The 16,976-nt window shown below is 44.3% G+C and overlaps 1 protein-coding gene across 2 annotated transcripts in view; it reads left to right on the forward strand.

The window, feature by feature from the left end:
- KANK4 (KN motif and ankyrin repeat domains 4) overlaps positions 1-16,976 on the forward strand; it is a 110,257-nt gene that overhangs the window by 21,499 nt on the left and 71,782 nt on the right. Inside the window, exon 2 of one of the 2 annotated variants that reach the window (XM_074265774.1) lies at positions 13,413-13,507. The exons of the other annotated variant lie outside the window; for it this stretch is intronic. The gene's annotated coding sequence lies outside the window, so the exon portion shown is untranslated. The remainder of the gene's footprint in view (positions 1-13,412; positions 13,508-16,976) is intronic. 2 annotated transcript variants of the gene reach the window in all.

Raw genomic sequence — 16,976 nt, forward strand, 5'->3', positions numbered from 1 at the left:
AGGTCCTCTCCTTCCTCCTAGCAGGCAGTGAACTCTCCTTACCACACTTGGATCTTCCCTGGATCTGACACAGTCTGTTTTGTAGCACAGGTCTCTGTGTCTATTTTCATCCCCTGTCAGATTGAAAATGTCTTTCGAACCTTTGTCACTCATTTTTGTTCTTGTGCCTTAAGCCCCTAGAAGTCCTTTGCATACAGCAGGTACTTAATAAATGCTTATTGGTTGATAGTCCAGTGGTTTGCATGTTTTTTGGATTCAACTTGTGATTTTATGGGTGTAAGAGCTCCCAAGTGAGGGAACTCCTTTCACCAATGTGGCCCTGCACCTGCTCTGTGGTTGAGAGCTAGGGGGCTGCTTCAGGCACTGCTCATCCAGTTGATGTCCCCTGGCAGAGCCCTCCCCCCATTCTTCTCCATTATCCCCTCCCTATAGCTTCTTGGCTCACATAGAGTAGGATTTTTTTTTTTTTTTTTGGATTGGATAATTTTGTCTGATTGAAAGGATTGGAAGAATTAACTTCAATTTCTCAACAAATCCTTATTAAAAACCTAGAAAGGCAGGTCTCTAATCAGCTTTTAATATGAGTTTGTGGTTAAATTGGCTTTGATTCCACTAATCTACCCCCCACATTTCTGCCAGATGAGGATATGGCTTTTGAGGCTTGCCCCTCGCTCTTGTCCAGGCTGCTGATTGGCAGGGCAGCTTTGCCCCGCTCCATTTCCGACCTGGGCCGCTTCCTCCCCTGAGAAAGCCCAGCGGCCTCCCTTCTCCCGGACACTGTATTGGAATAAGTGTGGCCACTCAGAACTCCTGAGCCCAAGTGCTCCTTCCAGCCTCTGGAGCCGGGGCCGCAGACTGGGCCTCTGCACACCCACCCAGAGTCAGAGTTGTCTTTCTGATGCAGGAATTCTGGTTCCATCACTCCCCTCTTCAGAGACCTACAGTTGGCTCCCCATTGCCTCCCAGGGACTTTCCTTAATATGACCCCACTTTTGAGCCTCGTGTCATACTTGCAGCTGTGATACACTCTAACCGCACAGAGCTAGCCTTCGCCTTCATCTTCCCTGTGTCTCAGGAGCCACATTTCCTGCCCCCTCTCCCACCATCTTGACCCGGTGAATTTCTGACTGTCTTTCTCTCCAAGGCCCAGATCAGGTGGTATCTGTTCTGGGGGGTCTTCCTGGATCTCTCAGTTGGAAGTGGCCCCTTCCTCCCCGGACTTGCCCCTCTTATTTTAACCCCATCCTGAGGACTCATTGGCTTAAATGTGTTCTTGTGTTGACTTTTCACATCAACTGTAGCTGTATCCTTTACAGCACCTGCCCTTGCACATAGTAGGCCTTCAGCAAATGTGTCTTGGATAAATGGACATTAGTGTTGGGAAGGATTTTTGAGGTCATCCAGGCCAAAATTCTCACTTGACAGAAAAGGAAACTGAGGCCCATAAAGATTGCGTGACTTGATTCTTGCTATACAACCGTCTAGCTTTAGAATATAGATTTAAAAGCCTTGAAATTCAGACTATATGTAGAACAGTTTTAAAAAATTGAGCATTTTATTGAAAATTTAGCTGTAGAACAGCTAGCTGGTCAGCATTCTTTTGACTTTATGAGACTTTTTCTCTGCTCAGGCTTGAAGGAAAGAGAGAGCTGGGATTCAATTCAGTTCAATTAACTCAAACTTTTATTTTTTGTTTTTTTGTATTTTTCTGTGTGTGTGTGTGTGTTTGTTTCTTTTTTTTTTCCTGAAGCAATTGAGGTTAAGTGACTTGTCCAGGGTCACACAGCTAGGAAGCAGTTAAGTGTCTGAGGTCACATTTGAACTCACATCCTCCTGACTTCAGGGCTGGTGCTCTATCTATAAACTTAAACATTTGTTTATTAAATACCTACTGTGTACTCTCCATTGTTGGGTGTTTGATTAGCACTTTGTACTTGGTAGAAAGAGCTTTGGGCTTGAAGGCAGAGAATCTGGGTTTGAATCCCAGCTCTGTTACTTTCTGCCTTTGTTATCTTGGTCAAATTATTCAAAATGTTGGAGTCACAATCTCCTCATCTCTGAAACAAGGAAGTTGGTTTGCCCAGATTAAAGTCGTCCAGCATTTTCTGTGTGTCTGGGTCTCTCTCTGTTTAATGCTCTCTTTAGGTATCTCTGTTTTTTCCTCTCTGTCTCTGTATATATCTCTTTCATATATTAAGTATGTGCTGGGGATACAGAGACCCAAATGGGATCTTCCCCACCCTCAGGAAGCTTTCATTCTCCAACGGGAGACAAGGAGGATGCTCTCCAGGCTTTGGCCTTTGCTGCTTCTGCCTGGATGGTCCCTTCCCATTCTCTCTCCAGTACTTCCTGTTTCCATGTGGATGAACCCCTCCTCACCCTCTCCCAAGCTCAGTCAGCAGAGGCAGCCCTTGGCCATCACTGGGACCCCAGTTATCCCTTGCCAGGTTTTTTTGCAAATTATCTCCTCACTGCTCAAATATGCCGCCATGACCGTGGACCATTTTCCCTCCCCCACTATTCATGAGGCCCTCCTGAGAGAAAAAAAGAAAAATCTGGCTTGAATTATAGCCATCTGTAAATGGACTGTACATACCTTTTTTCCCCCCTTCTTTTTTAACTCGCAGGCTAGCATTACAATTGCAAGCAGTTCATTAGTGGAGGCATCCATCCAAGCCATGTTTGATAACTTCCCTTGACCCGCTGTTGTTTGTACAGCTGCAGGGGAAGGTTGACAGAACCAGGTACATGTCTTTTCTCACGTAGAAAGTCTCACATGTCAGGATTTTGGATGAGTGTTGGTCTGGGTCTGTTTAGAATTGATACAATGTGGTACAAAGAGTGCTAGCTTTAGAGGATCTGAATTCTGATCCTAGCTGTGGGACCAGGGTCACTTCTTCATGGCCAGGAAGCTTAGAGAAGATGCTTTACAAATTCCCCGACAGCTTTATACCCCATAACCTCTGTTTCTTTTTTTTGTTAAATGGAAAAAATAAAAGTCATACCCCTTCCCTCCTAGGAATGGGAGGAAAATATTTTCTAAAATCTTTAAATACTTTGGAAACGTGAGTGGTAGACCAGCATGCCTCATGTGGTGCACCGGGAGGGCTGCCTGTCGAGGCGCTGTATTTCAGATTCTCCTTTTAGCCTCTCTCTCTCTCTCTCTCTCTTTCTCTCTCTCTCTCTCTCTCTCTCTCTCTCTCTCTCTCTCTCTCTCTCTCTTTCTCTCTCTCTCTCTCTTTCTCTCTCTCTCTCTCTCTTTCTCTCTTTTTTATTAATTTTATAATTATAATTTTTTTTGACAGTACATATGCATGGGTAATTTTTTTTTTTTACAACATTATCCCTTGTATTCATTTTTCCAAAATTTCCCCTCCTTCCCTCTACTCCCTCCCCTAGATGACAGGCAATCCCATACATTTTACATGTGTTACAGTATAACCTAGATACAATATATATGTGTAAAACCAAATTTCTTGTTGCACTGGAAGAATTGGATTCTGAAGGTATAAGTAACCTGGGTAGAAAGACAATAGTGCAAACATTTTACACTCAATTCCTAGTGTTCCTTCTCTGGGTGTAGCTGTTTCTGTCTATCATTGATCAATTGGAATTGGATTAACTCTTTGTTGAAGATATCCACTTCCATCAGAATCCATCCTCATACAGTATTGTTGTTGAAGTATATAATGATCTCCTAGTTCTGCTCATTTCACTCAGCATCAGTTGATGTAAGTCTCTCCAAGCCTCTCTGTATTCCTCCTGCTGGTCATTTCTTACAGAGCAATAATATTCCATAACCTTCATATACCATAATTTACCCAACCATTCTCCAATAGATGGACATCCATTCATCTTCCAGTTTCTAGCCACTACGAAAAGAGCTGCCACAAACATTTTGGCACATACAGGTCCCTTTCCCCTCTTTAGTATTTCTTTGGGATATAAGCCTAGTAGTAGCATGGCTGGATCAAAGGGTATGCACAGTTTGAAAACTTTTTGTAGCCCCTCTTTCTCTCTCTTAGCTCCATCAAAACTGATCAGTTTTGTGGCCCATTCTCTCAGGATCTTGCTAAAGTTAGCTTGATAAATTCATCCAGAGCAAGCAGTAATTGGGGGGCTCAGTAGCTGTCTTTGAAAGAAATGATTACTTCTCTCCTGTATTGAATAACTAAATATTAAGTGAGGACTAGGGGTTCCCCCCCCTTTTCTCCCTCATCCTTATCAAGTCAACTAGTGTGGGAAATCTCATTCAAAAACTCACCCAGCCAGAAAAGCTAAGACCTAACCAAGGATGGTAAAGAAATTCTAAGTTTAATATACTGGATTACTTGCCATCTAGGGGAGGGGGTGGGGGGAAGGAGGGGAAAATTTGGAACAAAGGGTTTTGCAAGGGTCAAAGTTGAAAAATTATCCATGCATACATAGGTTTTGAAAATAAAAAAAAGAAAGAAATTCTAATTTTAGGCAAATGGGTGGATTCCCACTCATTTTATTTGCTCAGACAGGTCTGGGAAAATGTGGATTCCCCCTTTCCTAAGATGGAAATGGATTAGTCTCTTTGGCCAAGATTTGGGTAGCCCAAGTCACCTACCCCAAAACCCTCATTGTAATGTAGCCCACCTTCTCATTGTAATATTCATTCTCTTATTAATTGTTATCCAATCAGAGTTGGTTGCCATGCTCAGGAGCACCCAGTCTTCCAAGGCCATATAAGCTGTGAGCCCATCGCCAGGACCGGGATCATTTAAGATCGTCGCTGACTCTTTTATTGGCAAAATGCCAGTATTATTAATAAAATGACAATAAATGATTGATAGTAATGATAACATTAACACTGATTAATAAAAATAAAAAATTAAGAACTGTGTTTCTTGAGCTTTTTAAATGTTGCAGTCTTAGGTTGGAAGAAAGCTGAGATATGTTGCTTAGTTCCAAAGGCAATGAGAAGGAGTAGAGCAGGAGGGGGGAGAGGTAGTGAGTTCCCCATCCCTAGATCCTCAGTAGAAGCCTGGGTGCCTGCTTGGAGTGATGGGGCACATTTGCTTTGACTTTTATTGGGACCAGATAGTCTGTGAGCGCCCTCGTTCAACTCTGTGATCCTGATGAAATACATGGAGCAGAAAAAACAATGGCTTCCCAAGAAGAGGTCATGGGTTCACCTCCTACCCTGTGATCTTATCTGCAAAATGGGTTAGACTAGATGACCAGGGAAGGTCCCTTTCAGCTCTAGATCTATGCTCTCCCCCTTATGGTGCTCTTACTATTACTCCCATCACTTAGTTGTACACTATTACTACCACTACTACTGACTTTTGGAGTCATTTTTCAGTCCTGTCTGACACTGTGTGATTCCTTTTTTTTTTTTGGGGGGGGGAGATCTTAGAGTGGTTTGTCATTTCCCTCCCAAGTTCATTTGACAGATGAAAAAACGGAGGCAAAAGTGGAGTGACTTGTCCAGGATCACACAGCGAGGAAGGATCTGAGGTGGGATTTGAACTCAGGAAGATGAATCTTGCTGATTTCAACCATGGTGCTACCTAGTGCCCCTCATTTTATTACTGCTACTGCTACTGCCACTTCTACTATTACTGCCACTGTGACTCCTGCTACTATTGTTGGTACTACTACTATTTGTGCTCTAGCTACAGTTGCTGCTACTGCTATTGCTACTGCTACTATTACTGCCACTTCTACTACAATGGTTACAATTACTGTTGCTATTGTTACTGCTCCTGCTACTATAACTGCCACTATTACTGTTGCTACTGCTGCTGCTCTTGTTACTGCTGTTATTGCTACTGCTACTATTACTGCCACTTCTACTACAATGGTTACAATTACTATTGCTATTGTTACTGCTACTATAACTGTTACTATTATTGTTGCTACTGTTGCTGCCACTACAACAGTTACTACTACTGTTGCTGCTGTTACTACTACTGCTATTCTTACTCCGACTGCTGCTATTGCTATCATTTATATAACACTCTTAAAGTTTACAAAGAATTGCACTAGCTAGCATGGACCTCACATCCCCTGTTCTCTCCACTGCCCGATGCTTCCTTTCCAAAAGAGCAGAATCTCTTTAAGGGCCTCCCTGGTGCCAAGGGGAGGAAGTTGGGGCAAATGGTCTGGGGCAGGAGGGCCCTTCTCAGCCCCTCAGAATGCATGTGATTGTGCTGTCTTTGCATGAAGCAGCCCCACGTAGTTATGTCAGTTCTGGTGGATTCTCTGGAAAAGTTCTTCTCAGATCCTCCCGTCCACTGACCCCAAACCTGCCCCCTACAGCTCACACCCTTTCTTATAAACACTGGCTGATTCTAAAGTGAGCTAAGTCAGAGCTAAGTCAAAGACTCTGGCCTGGCACCAACCAGCATGGTCAAGGGGAGTGAATGCATGGCACCAACAGGAGAGACCAAAATTGCTGGGGCTGTTTGTTAGATGATATAGTCGAGGGCTGGGCCTGGAGTCAGAAAATCCTGAGTTCTAATTCAGCCTCAGGCATTTCATAGCCGTTTGACTCTGGTAAAGCATCTTTACCTCAGTTTCCTCATCTGTAAAATGGGGCTAATAAAAACACTTCCCTCTCAGGACTGTCATGAGGACCTAATAAGTAATATTTGTAAATCTTAGGACAGTGCTTGCTACATGGCAAGTGTTATATAAATCTTAGTTTATAATAATTGTGATTATTTCAAAGGCTAACTATAGCAGCCATCCATTTGCCCATAGTTCTAGTAGCTGCTTGCTGGAGAATCTCCATCTCCTGGCCTCTCCTCCCTACTCCACCCATTCCATTTCTGACATTCCTGCTCAGGTCTGGCTCCTGACCCCAGCTGACCTTTGATTTACAGTCACTTGGACGGTCTGGGCTCCTGCTAGAATCTCCAGCATCTACTGAGCCCTGCCTAGCCTGGCGAGCCTCCCATCTCTGTCAGCCCTTATCTGCTGGGCAGGAGGGCCCACAGCTCCTGCCGGCACTGGCCTGTGACTCTGCCCAAGATGCTTGTCTGGCTTTTTCTGGCTGCCCTGCCTTTCTCACCTGCTTCCTTCACTTCTGGCTTGAATCTTCAGCCCTGACCTGGACCTGGATGCTCAAACTCATGTCCTCCTTTGGCTTTTTCCTTGAGTCCCTGGAGCTCCTGCAGCTTACCTGTCCATTCAGTTTCTCCTTTGCCCTACATGGACTTTCCAGATCTCAGCTTGTCAGACGAAGGGCTTGAGCAGATTGGTTTAATCCCAACTTGGAAGTTAATAAGGACCCTCAGCCTTCCTCCCCTTGGTAGCTTGAGCCCCTGTGGCAGTCCGGGAAAGTCAAAGACCCCTTTTCAGGAGAATGCTTTTAAATATATGGAATGACAAAGAAGCGGCAAAGCTGGTTCTGTGTTCTCTCTCCTGTTATGGAAGCTCTTTGAAGGCAGGTCTTGGAGCTTGCTTTGTATCCTCAGTACCTGGCTTTGTACCTGGCACATAATGGATGCTTAATTAGTGCTTGTGGACTTGATTGTTGAAATAGAGTTATACAAATATTTTTAAAAATTCATTGACCCCAGATTAAGAGCCCCTGAGTTAGTCCAGATTCATGAAGCATATGCCCTGAAACATCTCACTTCGCCCACTTCTTCTGTAAAAGATGGATATAAAAATATTTGTAAAGCACTTCTCAAACCTTAAAGCACCATATGTTTGCCATTATTATTATTATTGTCCAGTAGATTTTTAAGAAAGAAAGAAAGAAAGAAAGAAAGAAAGAAAGAAAGAAAGAAAGAAAGAAAGAAAGAGAGAGAAAGAAAGAGAGTGGAAGAAAGAAAGAAGAAGAAAGAAAGAGAGAAAGAAAGAGAGGAAGAAAGAAAAAGAAAGAAATGGAGGAAGAAAGGAAAAGAGAGGAAGAAAGAAAGAAAGAGAGAGAAAGAATGGGAGAAAGAAAGAAAGAAAAAGAGAAGGAAGGAAGGGAGAAAGAGAGAGAGAGAGAGAGAGAGAGAGAGAGAGAGAGAGAGAGAGAGAGAGAGAGAGAGAGAAAGGAAGAGAAAAAAAGAAAGAAAAAGAGAGAAAAAGAAATTGCCTTTTCCCCAAGAAACAAGAAACAACTGATTATTGATGTGGGAATTATTTTGTAATTAGCAGTCTGTGTGCAATCAGATCCTGTACTAGTCAGGACAAAGGTCATAATCAGCAACAAATTTAGGAAATGATTAGAACAACAAATTGGAGGAAATGGGAAAGATGAAAAGAAAATGACATCTGGAAGCCTCTTTCATCAAACTTTGTGTAAGCAGAGTTGAAAAGATGCCAGCCCCGATATTAGGGTCAGATGGACATGAGGAAAAGGTCCAAATGGGCAGCCCCGAGGTTGCCTTGGTAAATGGGAAAAAATGCCAAGGAGATCTTTGGTAGGTAGAGACCATTTCTGGAGTGTAGACAGGAAGTCTTGGGCAGGATGTGTAGGATGGGAACAGCTGGAGGGGATGCTGTGGGAGAGGGTACTGGCATTAGGAAGCTCATAGAACCATCAAAGTAGGATCAAAAGTTCAGAGCCAGAAAGGGCTTTCTCTGAACTTTTCTTTTTCTCCTTATATTTTGACAGCATACACACACGCACGCACACACACACACACACACACACACACACACACACACACACATATACTGATTTCCTTTATCCAATGTATTTTATTTTATGTATCTAACAACATTATTCTGAGGACTCCATAGGCTCCTCCAAAGTGCCAAGGGGTCTTTGGCCAAAAGATCCATTTAAGAGCCCCAATCTAGTAGAGCCCCCCCATTCTGTGGATGAGGAGACTGAGGTCCCTCAGCGTGTTGATGTAACCTGCCCAAGTTCACACGGGTGACCTCGGGTGGTTTTGATTTATGTGTCTCATATTATTAATGACTTGGCATGTTCTTTCATATGTTCGTTAATAATTTGCAAGTCTTAACTTAGGAACTATATGCTTCTAACCCTGGATTATTCCTTGAGGGATCACTTTTAAAAACATAAATGTTCTATTGATATTAAAAAACCCCAACCCTCTTATTCCCAATGACTTCCCCATCTTCCCTGATTGGAGATGTGTTTCATCATCTGCCAAGTGGGGCTGTCAGTGGATGGGGATTTTTTCAGTGCCTTCTGTGCGTCAGGCCCTGTGGGAGGCAGCCCTCGCACGGTGGACCCCAGGTGCATGTAGAAGAATAAGTGGAATCCCAGCCCGTACATAGGAGAGGGATTTCTGAGGACTTCTGGGTCACATAACCCGCCCCTCTGCCTCTGTTAGCTTTTTTCAGGCAAGTCTTCTCACATCTCTCTGAATTCTCTTCAAGCTCCATCAATTGAAAATTTGGCATGGGGACGTTGAGGCCGTAATGACCGGGGAGGTTGGTTCAACCATCAATCAACCAGCCCGGATTTATTAAGCAGACAGAACTTATCCACTAAGTGCTCTGGGTGCCACGTCCTGGGGACAGCGAGACAAAATTGAGCCGTTCTCATCCCTCTTGGAGTTTATATAAATACCTTTTACTAGAAACACAAGCGAAAAATGTGTCTTTGTCACAAAAACTCTGACAACTGCATTATTTTTGCCTGGCCCAGATCTTTGATTTCATTTAGATAGGAGAGTCCAGTTATGGAAGCTCCTGTCACCAAATGTAGGAATTTATTTATTTAGGAATAATTTATAATTAAAGAGTCACCTCGGGCACCAAGATGATGATAAGGGACTTGGCACAGAGTCTGGGTAAGAGGCAAGGCTTGAACTCTGGTCTCTTGCCCCAGATGTGGGCTCTCACCCCTGCAGGGCAGTGCTCCCCAGAGGACCCGAGTTAGAAGGGGGCCAGCCTGCCCTTTGGTTTGTCCAGGGCCGGGGAAAGCCTCAATTCCTGGCGTTGTTGCCTCAGCCTTGTCTGGTTCCCTTTTGTTCCCTGGATGTTCATCCTGTGCCCAGTGAAATCTCAGCCGCCGGCACAGAAAGAGCCGCAGAGAATTAGCTGAAAATTGATTTTTCAGGGACAAGGAATTCAAAGCTGCTCTGCAAAAAGTGGCCGAGTGCTTATCAGCCTTTGCATTCACGGCTGCAGGTGAGCCGGCAGAGATGGAGAATGACTGGTCCCTTTGATCGGCCTTGGGGGGGGGGGGGGGGACCAGGACTTGGAAATTATGAAGGCTCCTTCCTCATGGAGTTAGTGGACTGGATGGAACAGGAGCATCTGATCTGGGAGAATCTGGGACCTGGCTGCCATTTTAATGGTGTGTGTGTATGTGTGTGTGTGCGTGTGTGTGTGTTCATAGCCCTCCCCACCTCAAGAAGTATATAATTACTGAGGGCAAAGAGAGAGGGAAGGTAGGAAGGAAGGAAAGAAGGAGAGAAGGAGGGAGGGAGAAAGGAAAGAAGAAGGAGGAAGGGTGGGAAATAAAAGAGAAGGGAGGAAGGGAGGGAAGGGAAAAGGGATGAAAAGAGGGAGAGACAAAGGAGGGAAGGAAAGGAAGGAAGAGAAGGAAAAGAGGGAGGGAGAGAGGAAGGAAGAAAGGAAAGAAGGAAGGAAGGAAGAGAGGAGTATGGTACGGGGGAATCACTGGCTCTTGAGTCAAAGGACTTTGCTGTTTATTATAGGGTCATGGGCTTTAAAGATGGGAAGGAACTTTAAAGATTCTCTGACCTGGCACTCCCCCCTCTCCACCCAGCAAGGAAAACCCAACTTGTGGAGATTTAGCTAGTTCTTGGAGACTTCCACCGACAAGGAACTCACTGCCTGTTTGGGCACATGACACTTTTAATTGGGCTCTGATAGCAACTGTTTCCTAACATGGGACTCAGTTTTGCTGAAGAATTAGAAGCAGCCAGCCCTTCAAATACTTGAAAACAGAGATCTTGTCCCTCCCAAGACTTTTTATTTCTTCCAGCCTAAGCATCCTCTGTTCCTACCTGTCTCCCTCCAGGCCTGCTTCCCTATCAAATAATTGATGATCTATAAACAAATGCTTCTGTGGGATCCAGGTGAGCTTCTATTTAAGGAAGCCCCGAGAGGATTCTTTTTTATACACCCAAGGTTCCTGTGCCCTAAATAGAGCTGCCTTAGAAGGGGTTCCGGGATACACCCCTTTCTACCCCCTCAGAAATGAAGAAATAGAGCAACTTCAGAGGTTAGTCTATGAGCAAGGGTTAAAAAGCATCTCAAATACATTTGGAGTTCTGGCATTACATTTCATGGGGTGATGGGATTTAGGGCTGAAAGACTCTTACTCTTAGTCTCTTGGACAGTGATGCCTTACCTCTGGAGCCCGGATTCAATTTCACGGCAGAAAATTTTATTCACCCGTGGCCAGCCGATGAGGGAGATATTTTTGGTCCAATGGGTCCTCACATCATGTCCATAGACAGGAGCCAGGCAGGTTCTACAGGCAGCTCTCCTACTCCGTCCCTCCTTCTGTCCTCCCTACTCCCCTTTTAGGGCTTTCTTGGAGACAGTCTCATTGATTAATTGCTGGAAGAGACCTCAGAGCTCATTGAGTCAAATCTCTTCATTTTACAAATGGGGTAACTGAGTCCCAAGGATATCAGGGAACTTGTCGAAAGTTATAAAAGTTATATAGAATCAGGAAGGATTCAAAGCTAGAAGGTCTTTTAACTCCAGAGCCAGTGATCTCTCCATTGTACCATATTTCCATCCTCCCTCCCTCCCTCCCTCCCTCCCTTCCTTCCTTCCTTCCTTCCTTCCTTCCTTCCTTCCTTCCTTCCTTCCTTCCTTCCTTCCTTCCTTCCTTCCTTCCTTCCTTCCCTCCTTCCTTCCTCCTTTCTTTTTCTCCTTTTCTTTCTCTTTTCCCCTTTTATCTTTCTTTCTTTTCTTCCTTCCTTTCTTCCTTGCTTTCTTGTTCTCTTCCTTCCTTCTTCCTTTTCTCCTTCCCTCTTTTTTTTTTTTTTGCTTTCTTGTTTTTTTCCCAACCTTTTCACTTTCCAATGACTCAGGATTCCTGTCTCCCATTCCTTTTTGATCAACACCAACCAATAATCCAGATGTGAAGTAACTAGGGCCTGTACCAGGCTGGTAGTTGGTGGCCCTGGAGAAAAGGGAACTTGAACAGAGATGTTGTGAAGGTAAAAATCACAGAAGTTGGCAGCAGGCTGGATCCAGGGGATAATTGAGTATGAGAAGAAGAGTATAACTCCCAAGGGGGATGGGAGGGTGGTGGTTCCCTCAGTGGAGCAGGAGAGTGAGAAATCAGAGAGGGCATGGGGGAAAGATGTTAGGTTCAGTTTTAAACCTGCTGAGTTTAAGCTGTCTCTGGGACATCCAGTCAAGATGTGCCATAGTCTAATGAGCAAAGCATAATAATGATTGATTACTAGTGTATAAATAATGATTAGAGGGGGAGCTCCTCGAAGGTGGGTTTTGCTTCTTTTTGTATCCCCAGTGCCTGGCAAACAGTAGGCTTTCGATAAATGTTTATTTTGGCTGACTTACTGACTTATCCCTGAATACAGGGACTTACAGGGATGTTTGATGGTCCATTAATGAGGGGAAAATGTGCCAGCCTTTGAAAGTCGTCATGAATCAGAGAGGTCCCTTCAGATCAGCCTTCAGTCCCATCAGAATTCATTTCCTTCTGTCCGTCTCTTTCCCAAAGAGATCCTGCCTCAACCCCAGCCTGAGCCAGGGTGGGGAGGCAGAGGTTATGGAAGGAGCCCCATTCCTGCCTTGGGCCCATGGGGCTCAGGAAGGCAGGAAACCAAGAGTGCCAGCTTTCAGGTGGGGAGGGGCATTTCTCCCCCAGTGTCAGTTGGAGCTGTGCATGCCAGTCCATGTGGGCGTGAAGGAGGCATTTGTGTGAAGCTTGGCGCGAGGGCGGGCTTTGTGCTCCAGGGCCACAATCAATCAAGCGAGTGTGTTCGGTAGCTGCCACCAAGCTGCACATACATGCCGAGTGGCTGCTCCCCAAGAATCCTCTTGCCCCTGGAAGAAAAGCAGGCATTGTGCACGCTCAAGCCTTCCCAAGGAAACACCTGAGTTGGTTTTCCTGCTGTGTGTTTTCCCCTTTCCTCATTCCACTCCTTTTTGTTTGTTTGTTTGTTTGTTTTTAAAGAAACGAAAGTACTTGATCTCCTCCAGTTTACCAGGATGAATCTCCTCAAAATCGAACTTTCACAGTGTCCCCCCCTTGCTTGGAAACCCACAGTAGCTTCTAAACCCAACCCCGCCAGCATTCTTTAAGTTCTTTTCATGTTAATGATGCTGGGACTACAAAGACATCATCATAAGAACAAAACAATATTGTGTCCTCACAGAGCTTACATTCTACAGGGATCATCTCCAGCATTCTCTACAAAGCAGCCCCAGCTATTCTTGCCAGTGCTTAGTTGGGGACCTTCCTTTCTTTACCCGGATTACTTAACTGGTTCTCTTCTCCTGTCCAGATTGCACCATCCACAAGGTCCAGCAGGTAGCGTGGGAGCCAGGAGAGCTGGGGAACATATTCTGTCTTTGTGATCCACTATTAGTGCCATGTGTGGTAAGTTGTTTGCATTTTCTGATCATCTCCAAAATGGAGGGGGAGAGGAAAAGATTGACAAGCTGCCTCCCAGCCCTAAATCCCATACAAGCAGCCCATGTCTATGAAGCCTTCCTGGAGTGTTCGCACTGATCTATGCTCTTGGCTGAATCCTTGTTCTGTTCCTGGAACCAAGATGGCGGAACAGTCCATTGGAATCATTCGCTTAAACATTTGGCGTGCTGCCATCTTGTTTCTCCTGCTTTTATGTTTTGTTTTTGTTTTTTTTTTTTTTTTCCTTTTAAACCTGACAAATTTGTAGACATGAATGTTTCCATATGTAAAGAATGGAAAAAGAAGGTTGTATGTGGAACAGTGAATCTCTATTAAGTAGTTTGTTTTTGAATTAATAAGTTATTCCCCAACTTTGTTTCCAGTAGCTCCCATAATGTTTGCAACTAGATTATAAGCCCCCTGAAGTTACTCTTTTTCACTTTGCAACAATGTTATTGACTGACTCTGCTGTCAGTCAACATCATTTCGGATGATTATATCATTATTGTCTGGCCTGGTTTTTATTGACAGCTCATCTGATGTGTGACAAGGGACATTAGAAACCCAGGAGGATGCTGAATGAACTTGTCCCTCTCCTTCTTTACCACTCATCCAAAATAAAAAGAAAGTCTTAGATCCAGAAATGCTGGTATTCCAGGTCTAAGACTTAGAACAACTTTTTAGGTGCCTGAGAAGGAAGGGATTGATCTGGCTGACTATATTCCCATGGAGTTGTTAGTTCATAATAGAAAGCTTCTAAGACATGTCAGCCCTGGGAAGGTAGCTTAAGGAGAAAGACTATATAATTTCCCATCTTGATATCTCCAGCTATCACATAGGAATAGGGATATAGAAGGTGATTAATAAGTTCATTACAAGATTTGAATAAGAAAAAGATCTCAGAGACCATTGAGTTCAACCACCTGATTTTATAGATGAGAACACTGAGATCTAGAGATAGATTAATGTTACACAAAATAAGTAGCAGAAGTGAGATTTAAATCCACTCAATTAATTATGCATTTATTAAGGACTTATGGTATTCTGGGCACTCTGCTAAGTCCTGGGGATATAAAGAAAAAGCAAACAAAAGGTCTTTAAGGAACTTAACTTTTTTTTTTTTAAGGACATTACATTCTAATGGAAGACAATATTATCTAAATAGGTACATGATCAATCAACAGACCACTAAGTGCCAACACTGCCAGGCACTATGCTGTGCACTGGGGGGGGGGGGTAAAGAAAAAACAAAAATACAGCCTCTACCCTCAGAGAGCTTACAGTCTAATGTCAGAGATAGTGTGAAGAGGACTACATCATAACTATAGACTGAATAGAATGAAGGTAACTCCTGAGGGGAGTTGACTCTAAATGGAATTTTTATTCTACTGCACTGTGAACTGGACGCTCAGTAGACATCTTTAGCACCATTTGTCCAAAGCTGAATTCATTATTTTTCCCCTCCCAAAACTCTCTCATTCCTCACTTTCCTATTACTTTTGAAGATACCCCCATCCTCCCAGTCCCTCAGTCTTATAGCCTTGGCGTTATCCCAGTATTCTCTCCTTCACTCTCTCTTGCCTACCCATATTCAGTATGTCACAAGGTCTGTTGATTTCACCAGAGATGGAGCACCTTTGGTCAGTTTTACCTTTGCAGCATCTCTGATCACTTTCACCTTTGCAACATTGTTGGTCAATTTTACCTTTGTAGCATCTCTGGTCATTTTCACCTCTGCAGCATCTCTGGTTACTTTCACCTTTGTAGCATCTCAGGTCATTTTTACCTTTGCACATCTCTGCTCACTTTCACCTCTGAGGCATCTCTGGTCAGTTTCACCTCTGCAAATTTCTGGTCACTTTCACCTCTTTGCATCTCTGATCAGTTTCACCTCTGCAGCACTTTTGGTCAGCTTCATTTCTATAGCATCTTTCAAATAACCCCTTTTTCTCCTCTGACATGGCTCTCATCCTGGTGCTGAACCTCCTCAACTCACACCTGGACTATTGAAAGCTGCTGGTGGGTCTACCTGCCTCAAATCTCTCCCTATGCCAATTCATCCTCCAATCAACTGCTGAGGGATTTTCCTAAAACACAAGTCTGATCATGTCACCCCTTACTCAATAAACTCCCTTTTGCCTCTAATATCTCTTTAGCTTCCAAGCCCTTCATAATCTTCCCCGCTTCCTGCATTTCCAGTCCTCTGACACCCCCCCACACGTTTCGATCCAGAGACACTGGCCTGCATGCTGTTCCTCAAACAAGCACAATTCCCCATACCTGGCTCCCTCTTCAGCTATGTCTCCTGGCTCCCCTGGCTTCAGCTACAATCTGCAGTCTCAGCTAAAAATCTGCAAGAAACTTTTCCCAGTCTTCTTGTCATCCACAGACCTTCTCCTTGAGATTGTCTCCAGGTTATCCTGTATGTATCTTGTTGGCACATAGTCACTGACATGTTGTCTACCCCAGTAGACTGTGAGTTCCTTGAGGGCAGGAATTGCTTAAATGTTGCCTTTGTATCTCAAATACTTAGCATATATCTGGCACATGTTGTTGTTCACTCATTTCAATCATGCCCCACTCTTTGTGACCCCATCTGGAGTTTTCTTGGCAAAGATATTGCAGTGATTTGTCATTACCTTCTCCAGCTCATTTGACAGATGAGGAAACTGAGGCAGACAGGGTTAAGTGCCTTGCCCAGGGTCACATAGCTAGTAAGTGCCTGAGGTCAGGTTTGAACTTAGGTTTCCCTAGGTTGACCTAGCTCCACCTGGTTTCCTTGGCACTAAATAGGGGCTTAATAAACATGTATTGACTTGAGGCAGAGGAGCTGAGAGGCTAATTAAGAAGCCAGTGACTTTTGCTCTTGATAGCAAAGGGCAGCAAAAAAGAAAATACCCAAGACAGGGTCTGGAGTATGGTCTATCCATCCTAATCCCACTCCAAAGGGCAGGAAGTTGATGGAAGGGATCTGTGGCAAGGTGGTCCCTGAGACCTTGGCATTTTGTACTGATTACTTTCTGAAGAGGAAGAGATGCTGGAATCCTGAGCTGTCTGGGATGCCCAGAAACGAGGAGATCAAACAAATGAGTCAGATGCCAGCAAAGGCAGACGGAGAGTCTAGGTCGAAGCCTATTGATCAAAACCATTGTTAGGTATGGAGGCTGCCAGCAGCTCCTCAGGTCCAGGGAGAACAGAGGCAGCTCTCCTCAAAGCCGGCGATGGGCCAAAGACCAGGATGATACTTCCCACTGAATCTAGCTGCAGTGGAGGAAGATTCAAGAGACTCAGAAGTTTCAAGGAGAGGAGGAGAGGGAACCATGGGGGAATCTAAGCTGCCAGATCCAGGAAGAGAGAAGAATGCTGGGCCAGCAAAGCTGGAGGGTATCCTATTTTCAGAGGATATCTCTGAATGCTGTTGAGATCTGATAATGTT

Source organism: Sminthopsis crassicaudata, chromosome 4 (genome assembly GCF_048593235.1).
Source record: "Sminthopsis crassicaudata isolate SCR6 chromosome 4, ASM4859323v1, whole genome shotgun sequence".
Taxonomy (NCBI): domain Eukaryota; kingdom Metazoa; phylum Chordata; class Mammalia; order Dasyuromorphia; family Dasyuridae; genus Sminthopsis; species Sminthopsis crassicaudata.